The sequence below is a fragment of the Calidris pugnax genome, unplaced genomic scaffold (genome assembly GCF_001431845.1).
Source record: "Calidris pugnax isolate Ruff unplaced genomic scaffold, ASM143184v1 scaffold20, whole genome shotgun sequence".
Lineage (NCBI taxonomy): Eukaryota > Metazoa > Chordata > Aves > Charadriiformes > Scolopacidae > Calidris > Calidris pugnax.
Window position 1 is genome coordinate 25,062,536 of NW_015094510.1, and position 15,438 is coordinate 25,077,973.

Below are 15,438 nucleotides of genomic sequence, written 5' to 3' on the forward strand. Positions count from 1 at the left end.
CGTGTCATCTCAGTGTCACTGAGCTCAGAGGTGGCCTTTCTGAGCCTGGCTGCCATTCCTGGACAGCAGGGGTGTACTCGAGCTGCCGCTACTGGTGTTATCTTTGCTTTCTAGATAAGATAAATAGAGAATCTGACTCTCTGGCAGCTAAGTCTGATACTTCTCACAAGTGCTAAGTTCATTTGCCTCTCTGCTGTGTTATATTGCCAGCAGATATCAGGGAAATTGAAGTCCCCCATGAGTACAAGGGAGAGTGATCGTGAGGCTTCTGTCACCTGCCTATAGAATACTTCATCAGTCTTTATATCCTGGTTTGGGGGTCTATAACAAACTCCCACCACAATGTCTGCCTTACTGGTCTTCCCCTTGATCCTTATCCACAGGCACTCGACGCTGTCATCATGCATATTGCTAAGTTCTAGGCATAGAAGACTGTTCTTAACATAAAGGGCCACCCCACCTCCTCTCTTTCCTTGCCTGTCCCTTCTGAAAAGTTGGTAACCATCAATTGCAGCACTCCAGTTATGCGAGTCATCCCACCACGTTTCTGTGATGGCAACTAAATCGTAGTTTTCTTCCTGCATGATGGCCTCCAGCTCCTCCTGTTTGTTGCCCATGCTGCGTGCATTCATGTAGATGCACTTCAGCCGGGCTGGTCTTCCCACTATTTTTCCGGAAGGGCTGGCACATTTACCTAATATCATTGGTGCGCTGTTCCTGGGCACCACTTTGGTAGCCCCGGTTCCAACCCCGTCCCCCTTCAAATCTAGTTTAAAGCTTTCTTGATAAGTTGTGCTAACTCCCGTCCCATACGGGACGGGAGTATTTGAGTATTTCCATTTCTTGATTCTTATTGATTCTAGAGATATCTAGAGACAGAGTGCAGAGTCTAGGGACATGAGACCAACCTGACTCTGCAAGATGGTTGCCTGTCACATTGCTCCTGCCTTTCCAGTGAATCTGTTAGTGACAAAAGGCTTTCCTGTGACATCAGTGTCACTGGCATTCCTCAGCAGCCATGTTGCATCTTCTGTCTTTCTTGGCTTGTTACATCTCTCTCTTTGCCATTTTCTGAAAGCATGACAATTTTGCCCAAAAAAGTAACGTAACTGTATGAAGAGAGAAGATGCTGTAGTGGCATATTTATTCAGCTGAGACATTGCAGGTGTTCCCCAAATATTTATCCCCATGATATTTATTCATGTCTGGGGGAATACAAAATAACATGGAAATTGCCAATAAGGTACTAATCTAGATTTATTTTACTAATGCTGAGACTAGTTTCTGCCTAACTCCAGACTCTGGAGAAGGTGGCAAGGCAACAGGCTTGGACTACCTCCCAGGTGATTTCCAGCTCAAATCCCTCCTTGGAGTCAATGGTAGTCTTTCAGCACCTCATCACCTAGATGCAGGGTTTGCATCATCATTTCCCTGTAAGCATAATTAAACAGGCCTGGATTTACCAGAAGTGCTAAAGAAATGTTAATCCTTACACAATTGCCCCTGCCCCCCTCTGACTCCTCTCCCAGAGCGCTCTGCTGAGGGCACAAGGGACACCCAGGCGGGAACAGGTGGGATCAGAGAGTTCATGAGGAAACACGAGATCTCTCCTCATGGCTAAGGCAGTTTTAAACTGTCTCCTGTCTCCCTGACCACAGCACAAACTAGAAACCACGGACCTGAAAACGAGCGAGGTATTTCTCCTGGCCCTATGCTGGGAGTGGCTCAGTGCCCCCTAGTTTGTGATTTGGCTGGATTGCAAATGAAAACTGGGATTCAGCTAACGCAGTCCCCCTCACGTCCGGGTCTTGAACATGCTTTGTTTCCATCCTAGTATCTAGCAGATTCAGGGCGGCATCTGATGCTCCTCATTGACCTGACTGCCTCTCCTTTGTCTTCAGTAGATTTTTAGGTTCTGCCTCATTACACATTAAAAGACCTATATCCTCCTTTCACTGACCCAGGCCTGCCCTCGATTGTACAGGGGCCCTTTCCCAGAGTTTGGGGAAGGAAACCTGCGTTTGGTAGTTCCTATCTCCCTGTGGCTCAGAACAGACACATTGGCATATGTGGCAAACCTTACTAGTCTTTCATATGGATTTCTTTCTCTCCAGCTTAGTTCAGTGTGTGCTTGTGAAGAATTTGAGGATACTTTTTGCCTAAAGGCGACTGTATGCACGCACACAGAAGGAAGGGAAAGAGCAAACACAGCTGTCCTCTGGACCCCAACTGCTCCCTTGCTCACTCTGCAAATGCTGCCCGCAGCGCTGGTGGGGACGGGGAGGAAGCTGTGACTTCTGCTCCTTGCAAGTGTCCTTCTGTCTGCTCGCAGCTCTACAGAGGGAATACACCAAGGAAAGCATGGAGAAGGTTAGGGTGCAAGATTTCAGCATGCTTTTCCTGTTATTTCCTAGGGAAGTGCTAAGCCCCGTTTCCAGAGGGGTAGCTGTGCTTGCAGAAGTGTATTCCAGCGTATGTAACTGTCTTGCTGTCATTTGGATGACTGTATTTGTTGGCATACATAACCAGAATTGAAACATTTATCTATGCATTGATGTAAAAAAGTGGGGAAGAGTCTTATAGTGAATCGTTTGCAGAAGGAAATAGCTCCATGATCACCCTTCCTTTGAATTGCTGTGGTCCCTGTTTTGACCAAGCACATGCCCTGTGAGCAAGGGTAGGTGGGTAAGAAGCACATTTCAAGAACGGGTTACTCTGCCTGAGAAATGTTTTTCACAGGTCTGAAAGAGAGGCATTGTCAGGAACCCTTCATCCAATGGAAACATCTAGAAATCCAGTCCAGCTCAGAGGTTTGGGTTTTGTACAAATGGAAAAGAGGTTAGCTAGGGAACCCCACACCCTTTCCTTTTCAAGGTAGAACCAAGTGTCATGTTTTCCGAAATCCGCAAATATCAGCAAGAAACTCAGGCTATTTATGTCTAAAGTAATAAATTGTGTCACTTGGCCCAGTTCAAAAGAAGCAGGGATATTTCTGTTATAAAAATGAATACATTAACTTTATTCTAGTTATTTAAGTTATAACTGTGGAGTCTGTTTAAACTGGCCTTTTTAAATTCTCAGAGGAATCCTAAACATATATAATATCCCCTATATATAACAGATCTGTGTACTTGTACCTGAGTCATCATCCTCCTGCTTGTATTGCTATTTGTTTACTTAAAATCAAAACACAAGTCTCTGGGGAAACCATTGCCATAAGCAAACTATGGGTGGTTTGATCTACATTGGGATCACTTCTCCAAGGGGGCCGAGCAGTGTAAATTCTCATCCCCACTGGTAAACAACCCAGGGTGTGCCGAGAAAGCCAAAGTAAATAGCACTAAGTTTACGGCTTAAAAAAATTTCTTTTAAAACAAGGATGCTTTTTCTCCCTCTGTCAGTAATGCACTTCCCTACAAAACCACTGTTTTCTGTGTAGTTTCCAGTGACTTTATAAAAAGCATGTGCTGAGCTCTTTGTTCAGAAAACTGCCCTTCTGCAAATGGAGAAAACGATGCTTTTAGGAGGGTGAAGTCCTGTGTCAATTGACATTTGGCTGCTGGTTGTGGCAGCAGTTTGATTGTAATCTGACAGCCACTGTACTTGACTCACCAGCAACTCAATGTGTGGCCCGATGTGACCGGCTGTGGGAGCCATGGCTGCTACTCAGCAGAACAGGGTGAAAATGTCACTGGTGCCCCTGCGGCTCAAAGAATGATTCCAGCAAAAATTGTGAGCTTGGCAAAGGCTGAGCCGTGGTTTCTGTGAGGAGGGATAAGCAGAGAGGCAGGCAGTGTCGGCTGCACACAGAGGGGCAGAAGATAAAACCCTGATGGGATACGCTCCACAGATCACAAGTGGGAGGATGTGCTGGCTTTGCTGACCTCACAGAGCTATGGAGGGTGAGTTTCCAGAGGACCAGCAGGACAGCAGGGCTGTCTTCACATCGGTGTTACCGCACTCTGCAAGGGTCATCCCCTCTACTAAACTTTTATGATCTCTAAGTGGTTCTGCTTCACCTTCCTCAACGGACTAACATTTCCACAGCACTCATCAACAAAATAATCAAGTACCTCTACGTGGGAGTAAATAACACAGTCGATTTAGTTTGATTTTTGACTTGCTGAGTGCACTCTCACAGCAGGATGTCAGTAAAGGTAGGAAAGGTAAATGCAGCACCCACAGTGTGTCACCAGTGTCAGAGTAAACAGGTTTCTGTTCTGAACAAGAGACTGCTTTGTTCCCCACGCCCACTCCCGTCCTCAAGTGCCAGAGGATGAGTTGTGGCCCTGCTCTGGGCTATCTGGCCACTGACGGTGCCCTGCCTTGCCAGGCTCCAGGGGCAGACAGCCTGGGAGGCCAGCTCCTCGCCCCCAGCTGACAGCCCAAGATGGAAGAGAAAATATGACACAGCAGTAAACTCCAAAATAGCCATCAGCAAAGCAAGATATGTTCAGAATAATATGGTCCTGGCAATCTGGAAAAAAAAATAATTATCTCTCCTGATTTTCTTGGCACCCTGGCAGTGCTATGGATGGGTGGATGGTTGCAGTACATTGCTGTTGTACTGAAGTTTTCCCACAGCCCTGAGGTCTGAAGGCTTCTCAGGGTAGGTCTACACCACTCTTCTCCTTTGGTCCCAATAGGCTCCCAACCATCTGGGCTGCAGATCAGTGTGTGAAGTACCATGCAAAAAGCTCTGTGTTTCTTGCCCTGGTGAAAAGATGCAAGCAGAGATTGACAAACTCAGATTCAGCTGAAGCAAGGAAGAGTGAAATCCAGAGCCAAGGGCTCTCCGCTCCATGCCCCAGCTCCAGCTGCCAGGCGTTTAAACCCACAGGCTGTGAGCAAGAGATGGCATGTAAAATACGAGAAGTGGCCAAGTTTATTTAATATGTTGGCTTTTCCACTGCTCTTAGCACTGTTATCAGAACACTTAATGTAGTTACATGGAGTAACGTGGAAAAACACTGGTGAGCATAAAATGAAAAAGCTACTTCCAAGTAGCTTTCAAATTAACTATTAGTCCCTTTGCATTGCTGGAAATCTAATAAGGCACTCATTACATATAGGACTGATGAGTTCTAAAATATGCTCAGCTTCAGCTTTTATATACATGTTGCTCAAAAAGCCTCGGGGCAGGAAAATATGAAGTCATCTTTTCAGGACCCCAGCGCTGATACCACTAGGTCTTTTGAGGTGGGTGCTCAAAGGCTTTCTCTCCATTCACACGTGGCAGCTGAGAAATGGCCAACTCTGTGCGCTCAGGAGTCGTTTTTCTCAGTCATTCTTTTGGGATGGGGCCACTGTAGCTGGAAGATGAGCCCTCCAGTATGGGGTAGCCCAGCTAATGGGAAATCCCAAATAAGGCAGGTCATGTGGAAAGCCCTGTGGAGTGTGACAGCAGCCACCAGGTTGGGTCCATAGAGCTCACCAGAGGTTTGCTGGCCTGAGTGGCATTCCCAGGAGCCTGGGGAGCCAGGCTTGTCCATGTGCTTTGCCAAAAAGCAAGGCTTGCCGTGCAGAGGAGAGGGCTTATTTAACAAGGACTTAAACGGACAGATTCGATACACTTCCCACAGCCATGCACCACCCTTTCCTCCTGTGGCTGTTTGAACAGTCAGGGCAGCATGACCAGAGAGCACTGGGGACCTGTGGGCTCATGCCAAAACTGCCTAGAACGTGAGAGTGAGAAATGGTTGACTCTTTGCTCCCACGTTGGCTTGAACCTGTATGTAACTGGGATGGGAACACAGCTGCTCCCCGGGAGTGTCTCAGGCTGTAGTGTGCTGTACAGACACAGAGCTGATTTGCTACCTTCACTGTATCTGTAGCTTTTAGACTTTTTGTGCCCTGCCCTGCGTTCTGGCCCTCTGTTAGGCTTCATTTTATATTGCCAAAAGAATGAAATGCAGCTTCTTTACCCTTTTTCCCTCCCACTTTTCTTCACCATGTATCCTTGCTGCTCACCTTGTTGCCAGCTCTGGCACTGCTCTGATTACAGACTAAGCTGATTCAACTCACTAAAATGGCAGAGAATTAAATCAGGAAAACAAGTTAATAGGAAGAAGGAGAAACGTGCAGCTGGAAACGGGGTCAGAAGGGGAATCAGAGAGAAGGATAGGAAAGACCTTCTTTCTGTGGCAGCCAGATTTTAACTTGGTTCAGCGGCCATGTGAAATCACAACTTCCCCCTGAGCAGCAGCAATAGCAGCAGTCGTGTTAGCCTTTCTTGGGGGACTCTCCAGCATGAGTAAACCAAGCAGATCCTGGCACAAACCTTTCCAGAGGCTACTGGTGGAATTGGTATCACAGCTTGGACTACATGCAGATACAGTACAGGTTTAAAGAACAATGTTCTGCTTCTGATTGATTGATTGATTGACTGATACTGTGTCACGGGAAGGCTGAGCTTGGGAAAACATCCAGCTGGCGAGTCCTGCCTCCCTGAATACTTTTCATCCAGAAGATTCGTGGCTAGAGGAGGAAATTCAAAACTGCCTTTGCATGCAAGGCAGCATGCAAACTGGTCTTTCAACTTGCTGGGCCAGCTGAGCAAGAGACTTGAACACCAGTATTTGAAGACCTTTGAAAGGATTTCTCTTTTTAGAAGGTGAACTACCTACCTCATAAGATTATTCCTCCATGTCACCAGGACATTTAGAAAGTAATTTGAAATCACTGCAACAAGGGTTCAGCCCTCTTTGAAGCATGACTGGCTACAGCAACCTGCCCAGTGCAAAAGCCAGCAACAGAGGAGGCAGAATGTCAGCCTACAAGTATTTGCTACAAAAAATATAAGAGAAAAAGAACTGACATTCCCAGAATGCTTCCGAAGCAAAGCCAGGGGTGACTGCACCAGCCTGCTATGGTGTGCTGGCACTGTAGGCTGGTATTTGACACTCCCTGAGTTTCCTTCCTCCTCTGCGCAGGTGTATTTCATCAGTGACGAGTGCCACTGGGGAGAGGGGTGGAAGATGATGTCAGTGTACCAGGGCTGGGGTGGGAGCTGGTGTAGGCTTGCAAGCAAAGCAGGCAGGAATCACAACGTGACTTGGTAATCAGAAGGCAGGAATTCAAATGAATGTACAAAGGTCTAATGGAAAGAGAGAAATTCATCTTCTGCTGTTTTTTTCTAATTTTTCTCCTACCAGGGTCCTCTGACAGTGTGTCCAGGTACAAGCATTGCATTGTCTGGATGGACTCATTGGTGGCTCAAAGCTCTCAGGGGCATGAAGGGCAAAGGAGCTGCATAGTAGCTTTAAACAAATTTACACTTTAATGGGAGTTGGTTCAGTCTGTGTCAAGAAAGAGCTTTTCCTTGAGAGGAGATAGAAGGTCTCCAGCATTGTCCAAACCATCCATCTATACTCACCACGGCCTGTAAAAAGAAAAAATACTGGGACAGATCTCAGGCTCAGCTTGGAAACAACAATAATGGCTACTGTTAACGTGAGGCTGCAGCTCACCCTTGTTAAGATGTCGATGGTCACTGAGCACTTCTTCCCCCTCTTTCTCATCAGGAAGCACCCCAACCCAAGCATAGTCCTGGTTCATGACTGCATGCTGGAATGCTCTGTCACTCCTGTATGTGCCAGTTCATCTCACAGGCTGTAGAAAATTAAACAGGCAAAAAAAGTAACCATTTTCTGTTAGCTAAGAGAGCTGAATTGGCTCATCAAATTGCCAGAGGAGCAGCAGAACTGGCATTAGGTGGAGGTGAAGACCACTGCCCAGAAGGCAGGAGAGGAGAGTCATTTCCCTGTTTCAGTGGTAACAAGCCATTAACTAATGCGTGAACCTTGTGAAACCTCACGCTCTAATGCAGTGATATAATTGCTCATTTCGTCATTCTCTGGCACAGTTCTGTGAAAATGATCTGGACTAGCCTCAGAGATTTTCATAGGAGACTTTTGCCAGATCATTTTGAGACTGAAAAGAGGGAGGACAAAACATGCCACCCTGTTGGCAGGTCTGAGGAGACTGTGATCTTCAGGAAAGTGTGTGTGGGGGGAAAGAACCTCTTCAACTTTTTCATCTGTGGCCTGGACAACATCTCTGGCTGTGGCCTAAGGCTACAGCCAGGCAGTATGTTTAAGCTGGTGAGCTAAGAGATAGCTACTGTCAAAAAGTACCAGGTAGCCCCTCTCCCCGTCCCACTTGGGTGCCCTCCTGCCATTTCCCTTGGAGCAGCACTGGTGCTTGAAGTGACTCGGTGGTGAGCAGGCCAGGGAGTTAATACAGGGTAAAACAATCCAACGGGAAGAAAACAAAGATTTTTCTGCTCAGTGAGTAAGATAAATCAGTTGATGGTGGAGTCAGACAAATGCCAGCTCCAGCATAAAGAGACGGGAAGAGGACAGCCCTTTCAGTGGCAGTTAGAGAGGTTGCCTCACTGTCAAGAGCAAAGACATTGCAGTTGTGCTCCGATTTGAACATACAGCTCCTGCCTCTTGAGGCCTGGCGTATCCATTTGCTATAGCTGATACATCCAGCGCTGTGGTGTTCAGGGCCCAGATTCAATAGAGTTCAATAAGGTGATGCCAAGGTGCTTTCCAGAACACCACACTGAACAGGGGCACGTGCACAGATTTTAGAAAGCTTCAGCAAATGAAACAGCCACAAAATGAGTTCGGTTCGTTGATCTGGTTTGGGTAAGGGGAATCCCTTCAAAGTGAACAGGAATTTCAGCTTTATCTTTTGTAAGAGCAGGCCACAAACCTTGTTCTGTTTGCTGTGTGCTTTTACTCTGGGCTTTCCCTTTTAAGTTTGCCTCGGTATTTTGTGGCCTTTTATGGAGAAGGCCTTTCAGACTGCATCCTGCTGGACTGAGCGGGATCCAAAGGAAATGATTCTGTAAAACCCAATTTATGGTCAGAGTGCCAAGAAGGTCAGCCCTGAAATGGAAAGGAGTTCTCAGCCCCAGCTCTGACAATCTGCTAATCCTTTCAGACACTTTTGAAATGATACTTGAGAATCCCATTGCTGGATGTAACTCAGTATTACATTCTATAGCATAGCTCAAGGACGCCTATAGAAAGTTCATGATTTGCATTAAGGGCTCTGCAGTTTCCTGTATTCTCCCTGCTTTCTCCTGTTCCCTATGGCTAAGGCAGTACCCAAGCTTCCCCACCCCACCATGCGGCCACCAAGTAGGTCCTTGGCGTGCATAACAATGTAAATAGATGCTGAATACGTGGCCTGAATAATTAGCTTTAAAAATCTATCTGAAAATCTATTGTCACACAAAACGGACCATACAGATAAGAAGCAGATAATCAAGAACAGTCTTTAACTGTCCGCACTTAGTCACAAATGCTGGCCAGAATTCAGGAAGGATTAGGTGTTTCTACAGGAACCAGAGCATTTGCAAACATAGCACTAAGCAGCTGCTAATGCTTTGTGCCTGCAGCTCTGGGACAGAGCCCCTTGCTTGTGTTCCTTCACTCCTTTGCTTACTAAAACACCATTTCAAAAGGACACAGGACTTTTCTGCCATCTCATCAGTGTAGTGGTTCATCTTCAGGAACAGCCCTTGTCAGTGTGCTTGTGCAACTTCTTTATCTCCTGAAGTCCTGTGGATGGTGTTGCTCAATTGCTACAATTTTGAGTTATCTCGGTATGATAAAACAGTCTAATTATGATATAATTTCTGAGGAAACAGTCCAAGGAGGATATCATAACCATTTGGTCAAAAACAGATTTGGAAAAACAAGCTAACCAGTTTTAGCACAAACTATATTGTGCATCTTTACCAGGAAAGCCCTTTCTAGGGTCCTGCTAAAAATAACTTATAGGACGTATACCACTGCTGTTCGTTTGTTGTTGGGTTTTTTTTTGTTGTGGTTCTTTTTTGCCCCCAGTTAATAGTTCATTTAACGGAAACTGGGGTCAGTTTCCAAAGAGCAGGGAGACTTCAGTACTTATATTCTTGCTAACAGCAGAGTATTTGTTCGGTAGGGAGAGTGTGCAGCAATAAATCTGGTTTACTTCTTGTATATTTTATCATTTTTTACTAGATGATAAAACTGAATTTTTGAGTTCATGATAGCTGATTTTATGTACCATGTGTGGAGGACCACAGGTAGTTCAATCACCTTCTGAGACAGACTTTCTGAGCTTAGCCAACTGATATTTCTCAGGTACCTGCATGGCTGCAATGCAATAGCATTTCACTGGTTTACAATCTGTAGGATAAAGGAAGAGTATTGTCCCATTTCAGGGAGGGAGCACAGGCACAAAAATGTCTAGGAGGAAATTTAATATTACCACTAATCTTGTGTAAGCGGGGGCTGCGGTCCCACTGCACTGCCCACCCATCTGCTGGCACTCCCTGACTCCGCATCCAGTGATTGCACAACTGTAGCCGGGTCAGCTTAACGAGCTGGTGAAACGGAAAATTATGGCTTTTTGGGTGGGCTGGTTTTCAAGTGGATCAGCTTGCTGAATCGGCTGCCCCAGCGACCCCAGCAGAGGCAGGGTGCAAGGCAAACACAGGTTGGGGCAGGGAGTGCAAGGGAAAGATGGGGGTGATGCTCCGTCTTGAGCCTGTAGCTCACAGCTACCAGCTGATTAGGTGCAGGGTCAAACTGAGCTCAACAGCAAGTCCAAAGAAGACCTGGCCATAAGTGGACCTCCCACCCACCACCCCAATGCCACCAGAGCTACAAACACAGTTGTTCCCCGGGCTTCACTGAATTATTGGAGGAGCCAGGGCAGGGGGCTGGCCGTCCGCCCTTTTGGAGTTGCTTTAAAATATTTTAAAAACTTAACCAAACTTTGTATACTGAAAATATTTTGTCTTCATATAACCAGTAAGTGTAAATTGCACAGCAGCATGCCACAGCTTTATAAGCTTCATAATACCTACCAGATTCTTAAAACATTTACAGTATTTAAAATAACACTTTGTATTTGGTATTGGGTCATATTAGATGATGACAGTTTGAGAAATACGCAATGATGTTGGAACTATCTTTCAGAATCGAGCCTTCAAAAAGTTTAATGAAACCTCTCAAAGGATAAAATTTCCAAAATCATGAGTTGTGAATGCACATGAGTCCTTTTCAATTCTTTCTCTCTTCTCTTCCCAAGAATTTTCCCATTTAAATGACAGATTAGGAAATGACTAATGATTCTCAGCTGCACTCCAGCAGAATGATGTGGATGAAGAACTTCTCTGATTTTTTTTTTCTTTTATTTTTTTTGGGCGGGAGGGACTATGTTGTGAGGAAGATGAGGATGACTGGGTGTTGGCAGGAAGGTTATGGTCACTTGTAATGAATCTCAAGGTTGGAGGAAAAGAGGTTATATCTTCCAAAATGCTAGACCTCTCACTCTTTGCTGCTTTGGTCATTCCAAGTTTAAATATGTATTTAACCCTGCTCAAAGACAAATTTTCCCTAGTAAATTATACAGAATTATGCCTTTAAAGAGATCTGTAAATAAGGCAACATTGAGATGAACCACTGAAACGTTGCTTGTAAAGCTCTTTTCGACTCTTAAGTACCAAGGTTCGAGTTTTGTTACTTTACCCCCACCCCCATCCGTTTGCAATTGGGGTCAAAAAAGCCCTGCAGGGCAGCAGGGTTTTGTACATGCTGCCAGTCTGCTCCCACAGCCTAAATTACCAGTAAAAAGGTTAGAAATCTGAATGCAGATCTGTATACGGTGGCTGCAGTTTGGATGAGGGGATGCATTAAAACCCATTAAAACCCGTGTGATCCCTGCGGCACAATTCTCTTTTATCTCTCTCCCCTCCACGCTGCCAGAGGCTAAAGAGCTCATCTCCATAAGGCTCATCTCCATAGGACTGGGGAAGCAGAGTCTTCCACAGGCTTTACTTGTTTCTGAACCTCTGCTATTGCTCTTCCTCCCAGTACGTTGCAGCTTTATAAACTTTACTGGGAACTTTGAAATGTTTTAAGTGTCTTTGGAGAAATCTGATAAATATATGTGAGTCAGAGAAAAATAAAAAAAAAACATTTGGGGACCTCCTTAAAAGTTCCTAAAGCTTTACTTCACTTACGCATTAGAAATAAGCTGTTTATCTGAATAATGGATTTTTTTTCCTTTTACTTGGAAATACACTTCCTTCAAAGAGTTGTGGAAGTCCTTAATATTAACTGCTGTAATGAAGCAACCCCTTGGTTTGGGTGTGAAGTCTAGCATATAAACATTCCCTCTCTTTATTTCTGCCTTAGACAAATAAAACCACATAAACCAGCCCGCTGCAGGCTGGATAAATCTTTCTCATAATGAATTGTTTTATGCAGATGGCTTTCTGAGGGGGGCAAAAACTTAAATGTGGTTACTATGTCAACAAAGGACGGGATTTAGGCATTTTTCTCAAGGACCTACGTCTGCAGAAGGCTGAGGGAAAATTTATGGAGCGTGTTGTGCTGACACTCCTGCAGCCCTTCCTCCCCCCGAGCGCAGGGCAGGCAGAGGGACGGGTCCGGGGGGCAGCACCTCCTTCCCAGACCCCCCAGCATTCGGAGGAGCTGGGGCTCCTCACGGAGGGAAACCTGGGCTGCTCAGAGGGGGCTCGGGGCATTTCGGGGGGGGAACTAGAACACCCCTGCTTTGCTTTGTGCTGAGCCAAGATCCTTATCTGATTTTTTTGGGAAAAGATTTGGACGCACAAGCGTCTGCTGCGCTTTCTGAGGAGTCCGCAGAGAGGTAAGAGAGCTATTTTCTCTAACGAGTTTCCTTTCCTGCTCTTTTCCACTTCCCTCCTTAAGTTACGAGCCCTCACCAGCATCCTGGTCCTGTTACACCCCACGACCCTCCCGGCGTGTCTGGGTGACCACGGCTGCCATCTCCCAAGGGTGGCAGCCTTTCTGTGGCTTGTGAGGCACCCTGGCCGGAGGGGTGGCTCTGCGGGCAGGCACTCACCCCCCAAATCCAAAGCTCGGCTGCAGCCACAGGGATGATCAGCTCTGGGCTTCTGAGTGACTGCAGCCCTCAGAAAACGGTGAAACATAATCCATGGTTGAGTGATGCTATCCCTACTTTGGGGTTATTTTGGGGTCATGAGCGCTTGTGGTTTTTATTATTGCATGGACCAGGTCTTGTATCTACAAGAGGTCATTCCTGTTCATGTCTGATCTGGTAAATGAGTTAGGATGGGTGAGGGATGGTAGAAGCTGCTGAGGGGAATGAAGTGCTGTCTGGGACATGAGGAGATGTGCTGGGAGTCACCCGTGTGTGGCCAGAGTTGCTCTGTGTGGATGCTCCACTGCCCTTCTCCTGAGCGGCTCCCCGTGCCTCACCCCTCCTTCTCCAGCACAGGTCTCTCCCAATTCCTCCACTCCATCCTCATGTATCTCAGCTAGTCTTGTTTGGGCTAGTCCGCTCACGGGATTTTGGAATTCATCACACAAGCACATTTTTTTATAGTGAAAGTGAAGCCAGTGTGCAGCATTTTCTGCTTCCTTTACACCCACAAACTTGGAGTCTTAAAAAGCTGCTGCCTCCTTGACTCCTGTTGCTGGCATCAGCAAACCCACTTTAACAGCGGCGCGTGGGGCCCCACATATCAGGCCACGGAAAATCCATCTCGGTGCTTCTGTAGGAAAAGAACAGCTGTGTGGAAAGATCAATAAACAAGACCAGTTGCTCCAAGAGTCATAAAATGGAAAGACTCCACAAAATAAAGCGTGTGGCAGGGGACCCTGGCTCCAGACACCACAGGAGAAGTCCTGGGAAACACAGCAATTAATGGGAAGCCTCAGACTTGTTTTCTTTCCGTGGTCCCCCACAAAAAAATATTTGTTTTAGGAGGGGAAATCGCAGAGGTAGGAAGAAATACTTACCTATGCAAAAGGAAAGATGGTTTATGCGTAATGCATTGGAGAAATTGTTCATGAATGGTTTATCTATGTGAAAATAAAACACTCGCAGTGCTCAAGGCCAGAGAGACCTCAGGTGAGCTGCGTAATTGCTGGCTCGCCCTCTGAGCTTAAACTGTCTGGGGCTGCTTTGGTTTTGTTCACCCTATTTATATACAGAAAAAAAAACAACCAAGCAAACAAAAACCCCTGTGAAAAAGTGTATAAAAACTGTTTCAGTAAAATTTTCTTCTTTCTACCTAAGTTTTTCCTTAGTGCCAAGGAGAGAGGAATCCCTGGGGAAGGCGCAGTTCCCCCTCACTGGCTCGCTCTGGCCTCTCCATCACCACTGGAAGCCCCTCTGCCCTCTTTGCAGCCCTCACCTCCCACCTTCTTGCTCTCCCCCAGTCCCTTCTGGTGTGGTGCTCCTTCCCTGTGGCTCTCACGTCTCCCCCAGCCTGATCCATTCCTGCTCTCCTACCTGTATCCCGCTGCTGTTTTCATGCCTGCTCATACTCACCAGCCTGTGCCACCCCTCCTCCTTGTTCTGCCACCACTCTGGGGACTGATGTTTCCTCGGAGCCTTCCCTGTGAGCACCATCATGACAAGTTTCATGAGGAATGCTGCAGGTTCCACAGCAATGCCATGTAGAAGGGCAGAGAGTTGTCTGGGGTTCTGTCTTTGCTGCAGGGCAGGGTGTGCAGGACTCACGCAGAGCTCCGAGTGCATTTCCTCCACACAAGCAGCTGTAGAAGTAGCCAGTGGTTCCCCTGCTTGTGCAAAACCTAATGTGAGGAGGATTGTCTGCTTCCCCTTCCTTCCCCTTGATGTTTCTCCTTGGAGCTTTTTGACAGCTGTGCCCCTATGAACTCAGCTCTTGAGGCGCGATTGATTAAATGGTTATAAAGCTAAACCCTAAAATTAGAATAGTTTCTGTTGTGTAGGGGTTTGTATAAGTGTGAAACTTATCAGTAAAACTATGGCAGTAATTGATACCTCTTAAGCTCAAGTAGGGATCTGCAGGGGGAAGGGAGGAAGTGGATGAGAGCCTACAGCCCCTCTCAAGGCAGCACACAGTCCATGCTGTGTGCCAGGGCCACCAGCCCCTCCTGCCATGTCCTCCCTGAACCGAGTGTCTGCGTTCGGGCCTATAATTTATCACATGGAATCTTGCAGTCCAGCGAAGATGTCCATGCAGTGTGTTGTGTCACTGCAACTGTATTCTTAGCAGAATGATGGTGGCTAACTTTCCCATACAGGCAAAGGCCAGTGGTGGGCTTTGAGTCTCACTTCTGCAGCCTTGTGCTCATATGGGAGCTTGACAAAGCCCACTGAACTCCCATTCATCTTGGTGGGTTTCCACTCTGCCACACTGTGGCTAATCTCACAGATAAGAGCTCCAGGATGAGGTTCCTTGATACTGCCTCAAATGGGTTTTAAATTCTCCTGAGATAAACCCTACTGCTAGGCAGTATCTTCACTGTTGGATTCATTTTGGGGATAAGCTGGTCTTGGATACTTGCCTTCATGACTACATTCTTCCCCTTCTGCAATGAGTGTCCCATGTCACACCGTAGGTGTTGTAGTAACGCGCTGCAGGGCACC

At 46.5% G+C, this 15,438-nt stretch overlaps 1 protein-coding gene across 3 annotated transcripts in view; it reads left to right on the top strand.

Moving 5' to 3' along the window:
- Positions 1-15,438, top strand: part of SPATA13 (spermatogenesis associated 13) — a 159,634-nt gene that overhangs the window by 66,738 nt on the left and 77,458 nt on the right. Inside the window, exon 1 of one of the 3 annotated variants that reach the window (XM_014966069.1) lies at positions 12,550-12,681. The exons of the other annotated variants lie outside the window; for them this stretch is intronic. The gene's annotated coding sequence lies outside the window, so the exon portion shown is untranslated. Of the gene's footprint in view, positions 1-12,549; positions 12,682-15,438 lie in introns of those variants that run through there. 3 annotated transcript variants of the gene reach the window in all.